Here is a 22011-nt window from a genome sequence, read left to right as displayed (position 1 = left end):
TATTTACTAGCTAAACAAATATTTAGGCCAGCTTTCTTACTGCAAATTTCTGGTATTGTGCTTTTTCCCCCCAATGCAATAAAAATGCAATAACTCCCACTGAATTTCCTATTGCAATAATGTCAAAAAAATAAAAAGCCTCATACTTTTCAGCCTCTAACCTCCAACCATTTGATTCCTTACTAATAAGTTACAGTTGACCTACATTGACTAGTTTGTATGTCCCCAATTCTTTACATCTTGTCTTTGATTTTTAAGTTATTAAATACTGTAAAGATTATTAGCGAGTTCAACGCTTTAAATCTCATCTAAAGGTCTAATTGTGACCCTGGACCACAAAACCAGTCATATTACTAAGCAAAAATTACATTTTGATATATTTACAGTAGGAATTTTACTAAAAATCTTCATGGAACATGATCTTTACTTAATTTCCTAATGATTTTTGGCATAAAAGAAAAATCAATCATTTTGACCCATACAATGTATTTTTGGCTATTGCTACAAATATACCCCAGTGACTTAAGACTGGTTTTGTGGTCCAGGGTCACATATTACAGTAATGTGAATTTACAGAGAAAACGAATTAACTAACTAAATAAATGTTATAAATATGCAAAGAAGTGATGATTGTTGAAAGCATTTGGAAGTAAACATGCTGCAAACTGCTTACTCCGCTACATGGAAACAAGTTATGTCACCTTCATTCCTGGTATTCTTGCACAAACATCAGAAAGTTTCCAGCTTTGCAGACTTTATGTTGACAAGTTAGTAATGTGATACTCGATATCTCGTGTTAATACATAGGTCAAGTTCATTTTGCCTTTTGTACAGATTATATGGGTATTTGTGAATGTTTTTTACCTGGCCTGCAAATTTTAATTTTCAAATGCTTTTCTTATTTAGATTTTTTGTTTTGTTTCCAGCCAAAATATCAAAAAATTCTTAAATCAGAAAAAACAAGTCAAAATTAAGTGCGTTTTTGCTTGAAACAAGCAAAATAATCTGCCAATGGGTTAAGAAAAATAATCTTGTTTTCTGTTTGAAAAAAAGATTTTTTTTCTTACCCTATTGGCAGATTATTTTTCTTGTTTTAAGCAAAAATGTATTTAATTTTCTGAAAACAAAAAAGTAATTTTTACTCGTCTAGAAAATCCTTTTGATTTAAGAGTTTTTCGATATTTTGATTGGAAACAAGACAAAAAAAATCCAAGAAAAGTATTTTTTGCAGTGTATGTTATATTTTTTGTAACCCTTTAACTGTCCCGTCCTAAAATCCTAATCTAATCATGACAAACTACATATCGTTGGGAAGGTCTAAGACTCCTAAATAGATATTTTACCACTTTTGTGTTGCAAATTATGTAGGAAAAGTTTAATTTATGACAAGAGTGCACCTCAAAACATATACATCATAACAGGAGTTCTGACCTTTTTCACAAGAAGAATTTCTTTGTTGCCTTTTCACACATTAGAAATCAGAAGAAATTATATATCAAGCGAATACAATCTCAAAATCCATCCTTTGAAAACCATTTTAAAATCAATGCATTACCATGGAAATTGTACATGAAAATCATATTACAAAATGTTTTAGTTTTCGTACTTTGGAATAGTGCATTTTCACGTCTATGTTCAAAATAGGGAGTGACAGCTAAAGGTTAAATTGTTTTTCTTTTTTTCGTAACTTTCTTCCAACCTAATTTGAAAACTGTTATTATTGTATTTTATTTAATTTTATTTTATTTGAATTTATTTTATTTGTCTGTTCAAAGATGCTGGACTAACTCTCATAAAGAGTTAAATGCGTAAACATTTCACTAGGGATTCATGACTTTGGCCAAGTTCTGATCTGCAATGAACATTCTGCACAGGTCTGAATGCTTTCTAAAACCAGTGCTTAGACTGTAAATTTATATTTGGCCATTTTTAACCATACAGTTAAAAAAGTGAAGAAAAAAAGACAAATATTTCAGCCAAACACTTCCCTTCTCTCTTTTCGGCTCCATAGACAAACTCATGTTGTGATTAAAAAAAAAAAAAAAGGAATTCACAACCAACCACTGTGTACACCTAAGGCAGTTGACTCACTGCCCACAAATATGTTTTGCATTTACTAATTAAACTAAATAAAATGTTTAGCTTTGTGCTGACCAATGCTGGGAAGCCAGAATGTTCTTGTCTTTGCCATCTATAAACATTTTTATTACATGCTGTTTGCCTCACAATTTTGTACACATAAAATCAGATTCTCGGCAACAGTGTGTCACCACGCGTTACCATTAGGGTTAACATCCTGAGCCTGGCTGACACATATTCGCACAGCAGGACGAGGAAGGTTTTACGCATTCAACACTTCAAGCCAATTATAATGGGTTCAGACAAGTCCAGACTCGCTTGCTGTACTTTTACTGTCTCCACTTTAACACTTTTTCTTTGAATTGAAAAAAATGGATTGTGGTGGAACAAAATGTTACCTTTAAATTAGTCATATCGATCCCTGATTTAGAATCAACAGTACATTCTTCATTTTTGGGCACCGGAGTTGTCTGGTAAATTGTTTTGACGGCTCTTTTCATTTGGCCGTTGCAGAAAAGCTATGTTTCTAGTGTTTATTTTTGTACTTTTTGGAGTTGCACGTACTACAAGTAAAACCCGCTGTCGTGAAAGTCAGAATGAATCCATCATGGACACAGTCAAAACATTAGACAAGCCAAAATCAACTATTTAGTACATCATTAAGGAGGAAAAAAGTGCCACTCATTTCCTGTGCACAAAGTTAGTGCAATGGCAACAGATTGACATAAAAAATAAAAATAAAAATAAATATAATAATAACAAAACAAATGATGACACTTTCCAGGATGTAGGGGATAATAAAGCATCGCCCGGGTTATGTAATGGAATAAACTTACTTATATTCATATGATGGTGTTTTTAAATTTAACACAACTCCACCATTGTCAAAAAATAGGGTTTATTGTGTAGAAATGTGAATAAAGAGTTATAAAACCATGTCTGTTTGAATAGACCTCTCATCTGAGAGGAAAAGCCTGACAAATGGGACTTTTCTTCAGAGTTGTGAACATTTTGATTGGAATGCTGTTGCCTTACGACAAGGAAAGTGCTGAATTCTTGCAGCATAGAAAGAATTGCTGTAAACCTCTAGATGGCATCCGTTTGCTGAAGCACAGCTCACTGGCAGAGTCAAGGACTTGTGTAGTGCTGGAGGAAGCAAGTGAGATGTCTCATGGATATTGCTATCTGTTAGCTCTGACCTTGTCAAATTGAACAGAGCTTGCGTAAAGCCAAACCGCAGTCCCTTTTCAAAATCACATTTTGGAAATGGAAGCAACTTAAAAGGACTTGACCTGCTGTGCAGCTGACGTTTGTCTCTATCATCCGATTCCTTCATTTCCCACCACATTTGTCCGTTTGATTTAGGGCCAGCTGCTTTAAAATTTTCCAGAAGCATTCGTACATGGTCGACGATAACCGAATAGAACGCATACAGACGTATGACGTAAAGCCTTTGCTTTTTCTTTCCTAAAATTGTATTGCTCTGTTTGCAGATGTGTTTGAGTTCAAACTGAGATCTTAAACTTGTTTGCAGACTTATATTGAGCACAGTATGATACATTGTTGAGATTTCTTATGAAACTATAAAAGAGAAGTAACTGATCTAACAGGGAAATCTCATTTTTGAATCTGTTACGATAATGCTTGTTCAGACAGCTGAAGCTCACATTTTAAGGCTGGAGACTATAATTTCATGCATTATTTTTATATTTTCACCACCGGTTCTGCTTTTAAAGTTTACGAAAGCATATCAGTATGACAGTTTAGCCTTTCTTTTCAAAAATATTACTGTTCAACATTTGCTCTTTCACAGCTCAAGAGACTTGTTGGAGATCTCAGTTCTTTTGTTTGACATGTTTTCTGTAGGATAAATACAAATGAGATGCTCTTGAGATGCTGTGTGTAAGGACTGTGAGAGAAATGTTGGATTACAGACTTTGGTGTTTTGACTATAAGATATGAAACTATAAAGGAGAAACGTGACATTGCTTCATCAGAAGTCTCCATTTGCTCTATATTTAGTCTGATTGCTGTCTAGGAGAAATGACTGAGATGTCAGGGAGATTCCATTTATGATTTATTGGCAAAATTGACAATTTACACTCACAATCCCTTTGGGGAATGGTTGCTCTTTCATAGCTCAAGAGACCAGTTCTTTGGTTGGATATTTTTTGAAAGACTATTTGATGTTTTTCTTTTTCTTCTTCTTTCTCTTAAGATCCCTTAGGAAAAACACAAATAAGACATTTTTGAGTTGCTATTGAGATCTTAGACTTTTGGTTGTAGACTTTGGCGTCTTGGCAAACTGAGCACTGTATAAGTTGAGATCTCTTCTGGAACTATAAAGGAGAAGTGACTGTTCACATTAGCATTTTCAAATGTTTTCCAAAAGTTTCTCATCCACGCTGAAATGGAAAACGTAAAATTTGCTCTACTGCGCATGTGTAAAACCTCATTAAAAAGCTAACTGAGATGATACAGATGGAAGGGTCAGTGTATGATGAGATATTTTCCTGAAAAATAAAATGACCCTGCCAGAAGAAATGCGTGAAAATGTCATGCTCCATTATATTTTTAAGCTAAAACCCAACAATTGTGATTAAATTGCTGTCATCTTTGCAGGACTGTGACCTAAAGCGTTTACAAAGTAACATCTTTAGCAACAGTGTGAAAGTGAATAGCACATAGCAGGCGCTATACTGATATACAGTGGCATGCTAAAGTTTGGGAACCCCTTTTAACAAAATAAGAAAGATCATACAAAATGCTTGTTATTTTTTTAATTAGTACTGTCCTGAGTAAGATATTTTACATATAGTCTACAAGACAAAAAATAGATGAAACTATATAAAATAACCCCATTGAAAAGTTTGGAAACCCTTAACACACCTAAAAAAGGTTAAAACATTCACTGATGCTCCAGAAGGAAACACGATGCATTAAGAGCCATGGGGTGAAAACTTTTTGAATTTGAAGATCAAGGTAAATAGTACTAAATTTGTCTTCCGGGAAACATGCAAGTATCTTCTGTTGCTTCCAGAGGGCAGTACTAAATGGAAAAAAAAAAAGAAGATATTTCAACAAAATGAGAAAAATGTGGACATCTTCATCCTGTTCAAAAGTTTTCACCCCCAGCTCTTAATGCATTGTGTTTTCTTGTGAGGATGGATGGATCTGAAGATGGATCTCAATCTTACAGTCACTGCTGGAAAGGGTTAAAATATGCAAAAGATACTGGAAAACTGAAGAATCTGCCGGACCTGGAGGATTTTTCTGAAGAACAGTGCTCAGTTTAACTGTTCAGAACAAAAAAGGGACTCATGAACAACCATCATAAACAAACAGTCGTATATCATCCAGGTAACCACACACAGTATTAAGAACCAAGGGTTCCTAAACTTTAGAAGGGGATTGTTTTAATAATTTCAGCTATTTTTTGTCTTGTGGACTATATGTAAACATATTTTACGTAAAATATCTTACTCTGCAAGGGGTTCCCAAACTTTTGCATGCCACTGTAAACATTGATATCTATTGGTACAATATGCATTATGTGACTACACATGCATTGTTTTCGAAAGCCGATTTTCAAAAAGCTATGTTATTCTTGACAAAACCGTAATCTTAGTGTGGCCGGAAGGCCAAAACAAGGAGGAAAAGGTGTGTTTTTAAACAAAAACATATCAGTGTGGACGAGGCCTAAGAGAAATGGCTGAGATATCAGGGAGAATCATTTGGGCTAATGATTGGCAAATCAGAACACAATGAGACATTGTTGACATCTCCTATGAAACTATAAAGGAGACATGAGCAAAAGTCTCCATTTGCTCTCTACTTAATCTCATTGCTGTCTAGGAGAACCTTGAGATATCAGGGAGTTCTCATTTCTGAACCATTTATGACAATCAGTACTTAGACAGTCAGTCACTGTCAAATTCAGCTCACATTGTAGGGCAGTATACTATAATGTCTTACTTTTTAGTGGGAGTTTTTTGTGGTTTTTCCTTTGGTGATCATTGTCATGTTTGCCACCAGCTCCAGTGCTGCTTCTAAAGTTGCCGATATCTCTCGCAATTCGGAAGTTTCATGCATAATGAACGGCGACACACGACGTAACGCACTTGTCTCATATAGACTGGCGACGACACTTCGTGCTGCAGCGGGATTTCGCAGTCGCAAGACCACACATGTTGGTCTGAGTTTCTTAATTTGGGCGAGCCAGCGTTCCCGTTCAACCGGCAGCCTGGAAGAAGCACGCTTCTTCCAAATCCGCTAATTAACGACGAGAAGGGTGTCAGAGTGTGAGTATCTCTCACTGTTCCTCGCCACGGACACATAATGGGAGTCTGCAAGATGGGTGGGGGGTAATGCGGAGGGAACCAGCCGCCACATGCCAATGATGTCATCTCACAGCTCCGCTGTCAGACGGCGCGCTGTAGGACATTCGATCTTTGATTCTCATCTCCATTTCAGCCTCCCGTCACAGCAGGTTTCTTATCGGGAATCCGTCACTGTCCGACACCTCCTGCTCCCCGTCTCCCTCGCCGAGGGTCGAGCCAGAGGGCTATCCTTTTGTTTACATAACAATCCCGACGTCGCCTTTGAGCGGAGTGCCGATGCTTGTCGATAAGCCAGCTTGTCTGAAGCGAGATTCAATTAAAAGGAGATAAAAGGGTGTCCTTCAGGATGAGTGGAGATAACGAATTGGAGAGCCCTAGCTGACTTGCTTTGTTTGCTTAATTAAGGATGACCTCATCGCTAAAAATGGCTCCCGCTTCCCCTGGCGTCACGAGCGGGGCCATCAGCAGATTGGAGTACAGGCAGCAAGCCAAGTCTGGCTTCTTTATTCAGCACATACACACACACACACATTCGCTCACACATACTCGCAGAACACTTGTGCTAATGCAAAGGTGAGGCTGAGTGTATTTCGATGCAGCACAGATGGTTAACATGGCAGGCACATGAACAGTCATAGCTAATTATTCCAGAGGCTGCAATGATATGAAATGATTTTTTATTGTTAGGCTAAGAAAGGTTGACGTCATCTTTGGTCTCCTACAGTTGCATGTCAAATGAAGTCACTGTGTTTGGTACTTGAGTTCGGGAGAGCTGGTGCCACAATGTTTTGACTGATCATGTGGTGGCCAATTAGCTCATCTGGCATTTAGGTCTAAAAGTGCAAGGCTTCTAAAGGGCAAAGCCAATCAGACCAATTTAAGCCACTTAACGACATGGAATTTTTCTCTCGTTATCTATACTTTCTCACGTTAACTTTATAATGTTATTTGCTAGAGCAGAGCTTCCCAGAATGTGGGCTGGAGGTTTTGCAGAAAGCCTAGGCTAAATCAGTAGGGGTGGAAATCTTCAGGCGCTTCACGTTCCGATCCTATTCCGATTCTGGGAGTCACGATCCGATTCCAAAACGATTATTGATCTACATTTTTTCCCCAATTAATTCATCTGCTGTGCCAAGACATCTTTACATTTTAACAAAATGTAAAAATGCAGTTTCTATGCTTTTTGTTAATAGTTGGAATCTCTGGATGTCAGTACTGCCATCTTTAAAGTAGGTGTGTGAATATATAATATATATATATACACACACACACACACACACACACACACACACACACACACACACACACATTACCATATATATAAGTGCTACTAGAAATGAGTCACATAACCCATAATCAAGTTGCATTTTGCACTTCCTGTACAGTCAATGCTTCAAAATTCCGTTAACAAAGACAACAACGACAAATATTTGTTAACAAAATCTTTTTCTGTGACGAGACGCTGACGAGCTAAAACTAATATCTGAAGATAAGAACTATGACAAAATTCATGTCGCGTCTTCGTTAACGTGACGAGACGGGACTAGAATGTCATTTGAGGACTACCGTACATTCAGAATACATCCTATAGGCTAAGTTCACCGTCATGTCTTTCAAAATGTGCGTCCCTGTCATTGGATCATAAGAGGCGTTCGCATATCTAGTCTCAGTATGACAGCCGCAGTGGATGAATAGACTACTAAAACGTGAACTAGCAATCTGAAACAATGGCCTCAGCACCTGATGGGTTAGGGATAGGGTGACCAGAAGTCTCGTTTTTCCCAGGAGTCACAATTCGTTGTTGATTAACTTAAAGTTAGTAAAGGCGAGATAGGCGGAATCACGGTGATAGAAGTGCTCTTCAGTTTTCATACAGCGTGTGATCAGTTCTTAAATACACACACGGTAGTCCAAATGTCTATCATGCTGAGTATCTCATGTAAATACAGCCAGTTATGGCTTAAGTGAACGTAAACAGGTGGGTGAAAACTCATAAAAAGTCTATAAACGGCCCTGGCATCAACTTCACCAAAAATCGCACTCCTGGTTTCATCACTTGCATTTATCTTTTGAATATCTTGAGCTCTATAATAAGGCAATAATATTTCTGGTGCCATTTACCACAATGCATCTCCATGGAAGAGGATTTTAAGTGTTTATGGCCTTGAAGACAAAATACAGGAACATCATGAGCATTGAATCCAATCACTGGCTTAAATTGACATACATGCAGTACAACCAGACATTAAATCCGTACAGGGCCGGTCACACAGAAAACTGAGAGCTTATGCTGACTCTTGATTATGCATCTGAAGTTCAGCCGACTCTGTGTTAGAGTTTATACCAGAGCCGATGCAAGCAGGGTCTCATTCATTTGAAGCGAAGATTCCCTATGTTAATGAAAGCTAAGCAAAGTCTTGTTTTGCTTTGTTTTGTCCTGACTTCTCTAGCCTTGTGTTGTTTTATCTTGTCATTTAGTTTTGTTGTTTTGTCTTGTTTTAGGGTTTCGGCAGGCCCTTTCTCTCTTCTGTTCATAAGGATGAAGTAGGCCATCACATGTATTTTCAAGGTTTACTCTCATTCCTCTCCAGGGAGGATTTAATCAATGCTTCTGTATCAAGCACACTGGCTCAAATCTCGTGGTTAGAGCCATTATACAGACTGTGTCTCTACTAATAAATTGAATAGACGTAGTGATGTCAGATTAGCAAATGGCCCTTAAAAATGCAGAGCTGTGATCAGTCTCTCTCTCTTTCTCTCTCTCTGTTACAGTCTCTTGAACATAAAAAGGGCATCATGCACTTTTCTGACTTTGTCAGACTCGTCTCTAATTAGCAGGTTGACTATTAGCAGAAACTCCAATTCTTTATTACCTTTTGAGAAATGTAGTTTATCAGACTGTTGATTTTACACAGAGATAATGGTAAGGATGGAGAAAAAAAAAACATTTTACTTGAGGACTGTGTGTGTAATGCTCCATAACGGTTTTCATAAGTGCTGTTTGTTAATATTCATAACAATGTAAAATTAGGAACTGGTTTAATGTGTAATACTCTTATATTATACAGCTTACTAAATGCCTTTATAATTACTTAAATATTTATTTTGATTTAGATTTAATTAATGAAATACAATTATCACCAAAGTAATTTTATTACATTTCCTTTATGATTTAAAGAGTCCTTATACTTAATTTGTTAAAAGCACTAATTGCTGTATGCATGCATACAGTAAATACAATTAAAAACATACAAATCTGATCTATGAACCTTATCAGGATGTTAAAGTAACTCTCCAATGCAAAGCTTTTTTACATAAAATATATGCTGCGGACATTTGAGTATTGTAACACAAAATCCGCTGAAGTTCCCATTAAATGTGAATGAGTTATCCAGGTTGAGCTGATGCTAGAGAAAGTGGTGGCAGTTTAACAAGAGTATAGCCGACAACTTTGACAACTCTAATCATAAAAATTGTGTTTGTAGCACAGTGTGTACATTTAGAGTGATTTATGGTTGATCTGCAGTGCAGCCCGATGTAGAGGTTGTGGCATAATGTCTGATTGCTTGTGCTCTTTGGAATGCTAAAGACAGGCATTGCTATTACCATCGCTCATAGAGTAAAGGTTTAAGCACAATACTATCAATTCCACGTCCCAACTATGTTTGGTACTACATTTGACATCTGCAAAATGTTTTATACCTGTCATCAGTGTCTTTTCTCAGAAAACCACTTCTAAAATTGTGTTTTAGTCATGTAAAGTCATTTTTTTAGAGAGGAAGAAGTCTCACCAAGTATTTTTGATTTTACCATTTTGGTTATTTATTTCAAAAAGTATAGTAATGTTGTAAAATATGCTTACAATTTAAAATAACTTTTCGTGAAAGGCATAGAAGTCTTCACTGTTACTTTTGATCTATTTGTTGCATTTATTAAGTAATCATTTGAAACAAGTTGGCACCAGAAGTCACAGAACAGAATGAAATATTAAAAATTCAAATTAAATAAATGAGCCAATTGCATTTTTTAAATCTCATATATACTGTACAATGGAATCAAATGATTCATTCCATGAATGATTTGTAAACATTAGTATGTCTATAAAGTTTGTACTTAACCCGTTTATATTTTAGATGCTGTTAGTACATCAATATTATACGTTTTAGTCTATGCAAACTCAAGAGAGTGGATATGTGGTAGAATTTTACTTTCTTTTTTACATTTTACTTTAAATGCACACAAATGCTCAGGAAATCACGTTGGCAAGAAAGAATCAAGATTAGGCCAAAAACATACTGTGTGCGTCGTTTCCATTGCACTGTGAACTTTCTTTATGTAGCCAAAGGGAAACGTATGGAGCTGCTCTCATCTGAAATGTGCTGTTGTGCGTGTATTATTCTCGTCTGCTTTACCGAATGCATTTGGACTTCTGTGAACTTGCACTGATCTCAAGTGAGGGTAAAACCAGCAAATGTCAGTGGACATTAATGAGACAGAGAGCATTGCTTTAGGAGATGAAAGAAAGGCCTGGACACCGTACCAGCATCGTTGAGAACAAGCAACCTGTGCTTTGCACTTCCAGCTATTGTTGTTCAGAAAAAATGAACGATTACAGATTGCATGCATGGCATGGCAGAGTAAATCAGCATTATGGTGGCACAAATAACACTGCAAAGCTTTTACACCAGGAGGAAGATGCATGAGTCCAGATGCTTTAAATGACTTGACCAACTCCCATCATGGGCCGGAGCGGATAAATGAGAAAAATACTTGTTCCTCCTTCAGTTCAGCATGATTTGCTTCCTCCCTGCCTTCTCGAGCAAGAGGTCACCTAACATCTGCGACAAGGTTTTAATCGCTGTGTTAACTCAACATCACGCAATATGTTTCTCCAGTAATAGAATGTCTCTGCTAATCTCAACCGGCTGTTCACGGTTCCTGTTTATATCGACAGAGCCGTCTGATAGGTACCAGGCACTTAACAGAATCCTGGGAAGATCGCAGGTACTCCCTGATGCCGCTGAGAGACCTCACATGCTGTAACGGGTATTTTGTGCATTTCTTTTCATTGTGCACTTCTTCTGACCTCCATCTTTTTTCAATCCAAACCGACTGAAGTTGGCACTGCCATTATACTTTTTACAGTGTGAGGTACACAAAGCGTGCAAAACCAGTGTTGCAATCATCAAGTCTACATGTTTGCGTTGGTTTTGTTAGGAAACACCCAGAAAAACTGTCAAACTGTAATTCCTCAACACGAGTCTTGAGTCTTGATGTTTTTTCCAAGGCTTAAAATGAACAGAACTACACTTCTTTTGACACAGCTTTAAGAGTAAAAATATTTAACTATTTTACTTAATACAGAAAATACAAATCTTAAAAAGTTGTCATACCCTTGTTTTATAGTGTCATATGTTAAGCAACCATGACTGCTTGTGACAGTTTTGTCACAGTTATGAGTCTCTTAGTTGGGTGGATCCCACTGTGGTTGAACCGAAATGTCTAGTGAATGCAAAACAACCAAAGAATTTACAGTTTCAAGTTTTTGTCAAGACTAATCTGCTGACAAACAAAAGACTACAAACGCTCACTGATTCTCAGGACACAGATTGTGATTAGATTAGATAAATACCAAGGGCCAGATTTTAGTTTGCACCAGCACAAACACTCTTTTGGCGTTTTATAAAAATACCCTGTTAATTAAAATACAAAAAATATTTTGTTTTGTACAATTATTGATGGCTTTTATTCAAATGTTAAGCACTTATTACTGGTATGGAGAGCCAATTCACTGAATAGCTATAATTTGATTCTAATTTGAGTTTATGCAGCTTCATAATTATAGAATAGAAAATTATATATGAAAAAAATTAAGAGACCACTGCAATTTGTTCTTAAATCAACTCTAGATGTATGGCAGCCATTCAATTCCTTTGTCTGTTGAATTCCAAAAAAGCACACCTCATTCTGCTTAATGAAGTATTGATTAGGTGATCACCTCAACTAAATCTCATTTAACAAAGAAAAAAGTATAAAAACCATTGCTGTAAGTCATCGCTATCTTCTGGATTGCAAAAGCAGTGCAAGTAGTACCTCAAAAGTAACTGGAATTAAATACTAACTATTGTCCATGAGTTGAAAAGAAGTTTTGAGTGAGGTAAAGAATAGTTCAATACTGGCTTTACTGACAGAGAGATATCATCTTCAGGTTGCTTCACTCCTTAAAATTTCAAAGACAGCAGTTCATAAGAACAAGGTCAAGCTGCAGACATTGGGGACAACAAAGCTACAGACCAGGAGAGGGCGAAAATGACTCTCCACTGATTGGGATGACCAACAACTCATTCGAATGTCACTCAACAACTGTAAAAAGAATGCCAAATGCCAGCTGGGGTGAAGTGCATGATCAGAATGGTTCAAAACTGGCTCCTAAGTTGTGCAAAGCTAGAAAAAATCTCTTCATCAACAAGAAGCAAAGTAGAGGCATGCTGAGGTTTGCAAAAGACCAGACAGTTTTATCTGATGAGTCCAGTTTTCAGCTTTACTTAACACCTGGTCGTCTAACGGATAGACCCGGTGAGGCCTACAAGCCATTGGTGGAGAATTGTTGATGATCTGGGGTGGCTTATTTGGAATTTGGGAGAAATGTTGTCAGTAGTTCATAGAATAAAACTAAAACATTAATTTAATTAAAACATACAGTGTGTCACAAAAGTGAGCTTCCTCAGCAAGGCAGTAGTCATCTTGGTGGTGTGTTTGGGATCGTTATCTTGTTGGAAAACTGCCGTTCGGCCTAGTTTCTGGAGGGAAGGCATCATGTTCTGCTTCAGAATGTACAGTACATGTTGGAATCCATGTTTTCCTCAGTGAACTGCAGCTCCCCAGTACCATCAGCACTCATGCAGCCCCAGACCATGATGCTACCACCACCATGCTTGACTGTAGGCAAGACACAATTTTCTTGGTGCTTCTTACCAGGGCATCGCCACACATGCTGGACACCAATCGAGCCAAACAAGTTTATCTTATAGTCTCATCAGACCACAGAACATGGTTCCAGTAATTCATGGTCTTGGTTGTCTTCAGCAAACTGTTTGCAGGCTTTCTTGTGAGCCAGCTTCAGATGAGGCTTCCTTCTGGGATCACGCCTATGCATACTGACTTGTTGCAGTGTGGGGCGTATGGTCTGAGCACTGACAAGCTGACATTCTACTTCTGCAACATTTAAAGCAATGCTGGCAGCACTCTTGCATCTGTTTTTTTAAGCCAAGTTCTGCACCTGACACACAGAACTTGTGCTCAACTTCGTTGATCGACTCTTGCAAGGCCTGTTCCGAATGGAACCCATCTTGGAAAACCTATGTATGACCCTGACCACTGTAGTGTAACTCGGTTTCAGGGTGTTGGCCATCTTTGTGGAGAGCAACAATTCTAATTCTCAAATCCTCAGAGAGTTCTTTGCCATGAGATGAAATGGTAAACATCCAGTGGTCAGTATAAGATAACTGTACTTAAAGCACCTAATTTTAACTGCTTTAATACAAGATACACAAGTTTGTATGGTCCTGTCAAGCAGACAAAACCATAAACATGATGAACAGGACATGTGGCTTTGCATGGTTAAACAACATACTGCTGTTATCACTTAGTGTGTACTCAAGTTTGTTGCCAGGTATTTTGACAATAATGGCTGTATGTTGTTATTTTCAGAGGAGAGTAAATTTATACTGCTATACAAGCTGCACATCGAGTACTCTAAACTATATCCAAGTTTCATTTCTATAGTATTGTCCCTTGAGAAGATATACTAAAATGGTTCCTGAAATGTGAGGGGTTTACTCACTTTTTTTGAGATACTGTATACCTATAAATAGTAAAACTGAATAAATACTCTGTATTGCAGATATACAGTATGAACTCGTAATTATGAGGTACAAATACAACTTTTAATTAAAGCTGAATTTTTTTTATCATCAGTAATTTAGCTTTCCTATAAACCTGACTGTGAATTAGACCAATAGATAACACCTTATTTTTAATAATGAGTACATATACACCACTCCTGATTGTATTAATTGCTGTAGCATACTGTCAAATAAATTTGTATCTGTCTCTTTTGCAGTCTTGCCATTTGGAATCAGCAAAGAGGTTGTTTATTAACCCCAGACTTGCTTGACAGCTATGAGTACTTCACTAGTTTATCTCTAAAATAAAACTTGGTTGCTTGGTTGCTAGCACAATCCAACCAGCTGTGGCTGACACACCACTGATTTACTTTAAATATAAAACTGAATCATGCAGACACTTCAGATATAACTGAGATCCTCTAGTGAAAGACGCCTTATTGTACCACCACAGAGAGGCATGAAATCACTTTCCAAAACATTCTCCTTCAACGTCCCTGCCTGGTGGAATGATCTTCCCACCCCTATCCGGAACGCAGACTCCATAACTGTCTTCAAGCGACTGCTGAAAACCCATCTTTTTCGACACTATTTGACTCAATTAAAAAAAAATAAAATTAAAAATCTTTCCTGATCTTCCCTTTCTAGCCCATACTCATCTAACAACGCCTGATATATGGTATTTTTGAGCACTTCCTATGTTGATCTGCCTCCTTAGGATGAATCACTTGTTGTATTCCCCAATTGTAAGTCGCTTTGGATAAAAGCGTCTGCTAAATGAATAAATGTAAATGTAATCTAAATGTAGTAATGTGTACTGTACTTGCAGTTCTCGCAGCCCAGTGATAAAGCTGTGCCTCCTCTGCTCTTAATGAATGAAAGCAGACGGCTAGCATGGACATGGTGTTCCTGCCTGCAGAACCCCTGGCAAGGAGAGAGTGTTAACCAATAGGGGTTAGCTGAGGTAATGTCTGTCCTGCCAGGCTGTACTTAGTAGCACAGCTGGGGTATTGGTATGGCTATGAATGCAGAGAGAAAGATGCACACATTTAATGTTCAGGGATGAAAACTGAAAACACACAAATACATGTACAAGATCCCATCAGACGGGCAAATGCGTCTCTGCTAGAATGTTACCACAGGGTCAGATAGCATTAAGGTTATTACCACAAAAATAAATAATTCAACTCTTATAATCTAAACCAGTCCTCATCAGCAAAGACACACTCATTTAGAGTGTGTTGGCCAATTTTTTTTTTTTACTAAATAATACCTAAGTATATAAATGTGTCTGCAAAGGCATCCTGATTAGCACTTATCATAGGATTTTGTTTACACAAATTACAATGTTTTCAAACATCATGTTGATAATTGCTATTTTTTGCTCATTGAATAATAGTCGTTTTCAACCCAGGCTCCCTAAATATGTTACTCTCCCTGCATATTTGTAAAACCATAAAAATACACACACACACACACACACACACACACACAATTCACCTTTCAGCTGGAATAATCACTAGAAGTTGTAAAGCACCAGCAAATTTTATTCTTTTTCACAGAAATTATTATTACAGAGGCAGATTATTTTTGCACAGATCCTTGCACAATACCAGTGGTGGATGAAGAACACGTATCAAGTACTTGAGTAAAAGTACAGATATGTATAATAAAATATTACTCCAGTAAATGTTCCTGAATTTTACCAGAGTGAAATTACAAAAGTACTCAATTTGTTTTTGTACTTAAGTAAAAAATGTACTGATAGAATTTTTTTTTTATTATTATTATTATTTATTTTTTTGCAATTTTATATAGGCCACTTAATTTTAGCATATATTTTATATAATCCTACTGCTTAAAATACATTTGATGTTCCCAAAATAGCCACTATATGGAATCAAGCTATATTTTTGTTGTTGATATGGACTACATTGATAATAGTGATTTAGTAATGTTCACTGTAAAGCTTATGTACCTGAGAGAAAACAGATTTGATCATCTAATTTTCACCAGTAAGAAAAAAAAAACAATTCATATTGGTCTATTTGGCTAGTTGATCCAAACACTATAAAAATTGGTACCGTTGAAAAACAGTATAAAACAGATGTGATATAGGGCTCTCATTACAGCAGCATTGAAATTGAACATGCTTGAGTTGTTTTATTTAATCTGTGTTATTTTAAACTTTTGAACTTTGACTTGACTCGACTCGACTCACCAACAGCAGGTCACATTAATACACAACCAGAGAAAATGGAAACATTAGGGCTACTTATAGGAAACAATGCAGGTCACATGACATAAACCAACCAATGAGAAACAAGACACATAGAACAGAGGAACCAATTGCAGGAATACATGAGGGAAAGGGAAGCAAGACAGCAACAGCAGGAATCAAACTACAAAATAAAAGACCTGAAAACATAAACTTGAAACAAAACCCAAGCCCCATGTTACACTTTACAGCAGATTTAGTTCGCAAACAACTGACAGTTTTGATCGAAATATGATTTTCAGTTACAAAAAAATCCTCAAATTCGACATTATTAACTTTTCGTAGCATCAGTCTCGCGCTCACAAGATCTCCCAATTCTTACTTGTGAATTTTGTTCTCTGAAGAATCGCTCTAAATGGATCATTTGAATCACTGAGTTGTCAACTCAAGAACAGCTGCAATCGGATCATTCCAGTTCGTGAATAAATCGTTTGGTGCATCTGCAAAGCAATTTAACAGGTTCATTGAATATAAGTTTGCTCATGAATCAGATGCCGCTTCTGCGTCTCGGAGCACGTGTTATAAGAAGTAACGACATGTTTCATGAAATGTAGTGAAGGAAAAAGTATGATCATATGCTTTGGAATGTTAAAGTCTAACCTCTGATATAGATATAGATATATATATATATATTATAATCACATTCTAAAAACAATCTACTTATTACTTCTCTTCCTTTAAAATCAAAATACTCTAATTTCATGATGCATTGCATCAATACGAAGGAAGTTATAATAAAACAAAGTTCCAAGTGCCCAACCAAAGGGAATGCTAATCACTAAAATGGAAAGTTTATTTTTTTATTTATTTTAAACCAACATCAATTTATGAAGTCAGCTTGTGATGTTCTCTCAAATATTTCAGTTGTATTGAAAGTTCAACATTCAATATGACTTTATAGAAATTAGTATAAGAAGGATAACTGCAGTCATGAGGGAAAAGTCTATTAAGAATTGCCTCACCTCAAAAAAAAAAGTTTATTTTCTTCTTCTTCTGTTGTTATTTTGCACATTACCAACATATTAGTGCACTTCTGCCTCTCACTGGTTTATTAAATTTTAAGTAAGCGTTACTAGAAGAAGTAAATTGTTTTGTAACTTAATAAAACCTAGTTAGTATAGCAACTAAGTAAAGATAACTAACTATATCTAAGTAAGGTTAACTATTGGATTTTACAGTGTAGTCAGATACAAGTCCAGTCAGACATGGATCACAACAATCAACAAAGAAGCTCAAAGATCTGTAAAAGCAAGCTAAAATGTTATAGATGCTTCAGCAGATGAGTTTTTATCTCAAATTTGCTTCTGTTAGCAGTGTTAGTTAAGTCTAGAGCAGGGTTCCCCAAATCTTACCCTGGAGGTCCAATGCGCTGCAGAGTTTAGCTCCAACCCTGATCAAACTCACCTACCTGTTATTCTCTAATGATCCTGAAGACCTTGATTAGCATGCTCAGGTGTGTTTGATTAGGGTAAGAGCTAAACTCTGCAGGAAAATGGATCTCGAGGTCCAGATTTGATGATCCCTGGTCTGGAGTAACTGTTACATTCATTTAGAACATATTGAGCAGTACTGTTTTAATAAGTCGACAATCTCAGGGGTCACAAAAATGTCAGAACATTATTTAGCATAATCAGTATATACGAAATTGTAAAATTGCTGTGTTGGTGAGTTTTTAGATGTTTTTCGGGAAATTTGTGTATGTTTACTCATTAATCGATGTAGATATGGAAACTTTTGGAAACCTTTCTCAAACACAGTCAAGAGTTGCACAATAAGGCAATGTGTATCCAAACTCAAAACCAGCTTTAAGACCATGTATTCTTGGCCATTTCACAAAGCCAAATGGGAGTAATTAACACTTCAAGAGTGGGGCATTGCCATGTATGAACTCACAAAAACATCAAGTAAAAGAAGTATTTTAACATGATGTGCAGATGCTACCATATCACTGTCAGAAAAGGAAAAGTGCAAAAATTGTACTTTTAAGGGTACAACAGCTTGTCACTGGGGCAGTTCCTTCTCTACCTCAAAGGGTGCATGTTAGTACCTTAGAGTAGCATAATGTACCCTTACAATAGTAATATGCACTCTTATGGTACTATTATAAACCCTTTAGGGATAAAGAAGGAACAAAGTGACTAGGTCTTATACTCCTAAAGGTATCATTTTTGCACATTATTTTCTGAGAGTATATGGAGGAATTCTTCAGTCAAGCTAAAGTGCCCGCACGGTTCCGTATGAACATACAAACATCCGGAAACATGCAACTCATGCAACTTTGATGTCCACACACACAAGCCCATGGGATCCGTGTTCGCTGTGTGCAGTGAACGGAAGAGCGGCGGCAGGGAGGTTTGTATGCGGAACACGTGCGCAGTAGACCTGTGCTTTACATTGAGATTCCGACACTGTCAAACCCGATGTCAGATCTCCAAGCGCAGACTGCAGATTCTCAGTGTGGACGGTAATCGCTCCACTGTGTAAATGTAAGTCACGTCAGATATAGCACGCGCGTCTCAGCTCTAATTCGTCCAGGTCTTAAGCACCAAAGCAGATGTGGGTGATCATTTTGGACATGCACGTAGATTTCCTTTCTGGGGCTTGTCGACTTCTTTTTACTGTTTTTCCCCTTTAGAATTGCTGGAGTATGTGATAATTACTAGCAAGCCCCCGAAACAGCCCCACGGGTGGCCGCTTTCCTCCTTCCCAGTCACGGACCGGACTATTGATTTATTCTGATTATCAAAACATACAAAGATAGCATTTCCAGCCAAACCTCATGCAGAAACATCAAACATCAAACAGAGTTTTCTTCCCCCTTCCTTCTACCGTACCTATCAAAGCCTCTTATTTCCTTTCCCTATTGCACATTCTCTCGGCTTGAAGCTGTCAGGGGGCCTGCGAAATCTGGCTCCGCTCGTGCATTCCACGCATTTTTGTGTCAATGTGAGGGAAATGGACCGAGAGCCAGGCGGTGTAATACAGATAGTCAATCTTAAGCACTTCTTGACCTCTTGTCACTGCTAATAGTGCGAGGAAATAAACTGAACAGGTCTCACACGGTTCCCGGGCGATCCGAGGAAACCCGTCTGGCTTGTTTTCTGGCGGTTGTATATATTTTGGAGCGAGACCGCTCTAAAAGTGTCACTTAGCTAATTGTGGCCATGCTGCAGGAGAGACGCTTCCGTGTGTGCATGGCATCGCTATACGGTGCTTTTGGTACAATTAACGTTTAACGCAAAACAGGTGGCCTCTTCTGGGTGCGCGGGTTCAAGCAAACGGAACATAACTGCAGATATGTTCCATAAATTCTCCCCATATAATTCAGGCCAGGGCCACACATACGGTAAAATCATAACAGCTTAATGTTTACACAGTTCAAGAGCCTAAAGACAGAACTGGCTGCTCTTGAACAAAGGCCATGCTTTTGTGTTGTTGTTGTTGTTGTTGTTGTTTTCCCTAACCAAATACATTTGTTCATATCCAGTGTGGTTTTGCTGGATTTATGGATTTGTAGAAAAATACCATCGCAAGATTGCATTAACTGAATGTAGATATCACATGATAATAATAATATTTTTGTATTTTTAAACACTGATTTAATACCTAGTTTTGCCATGAAACTCTATTTAAATGGCTGGTAGCATTCACTTGGGCATTTCGCAGCACGCTTTCAGAGTTCCTCTGAAACCCTTCACCTTATCCAGCTCCACCTGTATAGATCTGCTACGGGTTATTTTATGCTATTTGTGCAGCAGCAGTATGTCTTAAAGGGATAGTTCGAGCATTTAAGACATGAAGTTGTATGCAATCCTTATCAGCACTATAGTGTATACACACTGACCCACACTGCGTTCACCTCCCTGGTCAGAGTTCTGGCCGCTGGAAGTTTTTCAAGAAAGTAGTCACGGTTAGTTTCCGGGGCCTCAAAACTGTGCGTTTTTACGTGAAAAAAATATATGCGTTTCAAAGCTTGATTAATTTACATCACAAAAAACACTCCTGACAAAAATCATACCTCAGTTTTAATCGGCACTATATTCTTTCCGTTTCCATCAATCCGCGCTGCTGTCAGTTCGCACGTTCCGATCAGCTGTTGATAGCGCGACTCGCTGACAACATGTCTGACTACAAAACTTCTGATGATGAAACCAATTTTAGCACAATGTCAGACGGAACAGACGATATATATATTTTTATATTAGACCTCGTTTCACGTGATTTCCACAGGAGTCTAAACATCAGATTGTTTACTGTACAGTTTAGACATGGGATCTCCAGTCCTCGTGAGCTACTGTCTTGCTGGCTTTAGTTTTTCTCTGATGCAACACACCTGACTCAAATCAACGGGTAATTAGCAGGCTTGTACAGAATATCTCATTTGAGAAAGGTGTCCTGTCATAGGAAAACATCGAGCTGCAGGAATCACGATGACCGGAGTTGGAGATACCTGGTTTAGAACTACCTGTATGTGACTTCAAGCACACTTATAAACACGATGATACCGACACACGTTCCGCATAGTTACAGACAATAACAAATATAGCAAAGCATCATATTTTGTTGTGTTATATAGATTCAATTAAATTCATTAGTTATGACATTTGCCGATTTTCTCACCACATAGACAGTGGATGCTATCACTGCCCCGGTTAGAATATTCTCAGTGTAACGTTAGCCTAAAAACCGACGTTAGCTTCAAAATAAACCTGTCGTATGCGACATAAAGTTAGTAAATAGAGCTTACCCGTGGTACTGGTACAGCAGAACTCTTTAAAATCCGTTTTTTGATTTTTCCTCCTTGGTTGGGGATGTAATCGTCTTCGCTGAAGTGAGCGCACACACGAAAATCCTTGATACTGGATATTTTAGCTCCCGCAGAGTAGCCGATGGCAACCAGCCAAAGCTGTCTCATAACTATATCCGAAACAGGAGAACGATGGAATCTGAACGGCGATCCCTGCACATTCTTGTGGTCACAACCTGGGAATTTACAAGTTCGCACCATTGTTAATTCTCTACTTTTTACGTCGTTGTCATTCGAGTGTGTAATGGAACAGCTGATCGGAACGTGCGAAGTGCGAACTGACAGCAGCGCGGATTGATGGAAACGGAAAGAATATAGTGCCGATTAAAACTGAGGTATGATTTTTGTCAGGAGTGTTTTTTGTGATGTAAATTAATCAAGCTTTGAAACGCATATAATTTTTTCACGTAAAAACGCACAGTTTTGAGGCCCCGGAAACTAACCGTGAATACTTTCTTGAAAAACTTCCAGCGGCCAGAACTCTGACCAGGGAGGTGAGCGCAGTGTGGGTCAGTGTGTATACACTATAGTGCTGATAAGGATTGCATACAACTTCATGTCTTAAATGCTCGAACTATCCCTTTAAATACTCACAGCACTGTA

At 37.7% G+C, this 22011-nt stretch overlaps 1 protein-coding gene across 1 annotated transcript in view; it reads left to right on the top strand.

The window, feature by feature from the left end:
* Positions 1 to 22011, top strand: part of LOC141335535 (astrotactin-2) — a 95483-nt gene that overhangs the window by 47854 nt on the left and 25618 nt on the right. The window lies entirely within an intron of this gene.

Source organism: Garra rufa, chromosome 5, assembly GCF_049309525.1.
Source record: "Garra rufa chromosome 5, GarRuf1.0, whole genome shotgun sequence".
NCBI lineage: Eukaryota > Metazoa > Chordata > Actinopteri > Cypriniformes > Cyprinidae > Garra > Garra rufa.
The sequence above is the reverse complement of the archived record's forward strand: the minus strand, read 5'-3'. Positions and strand labels throughout refer to the sequence as shown.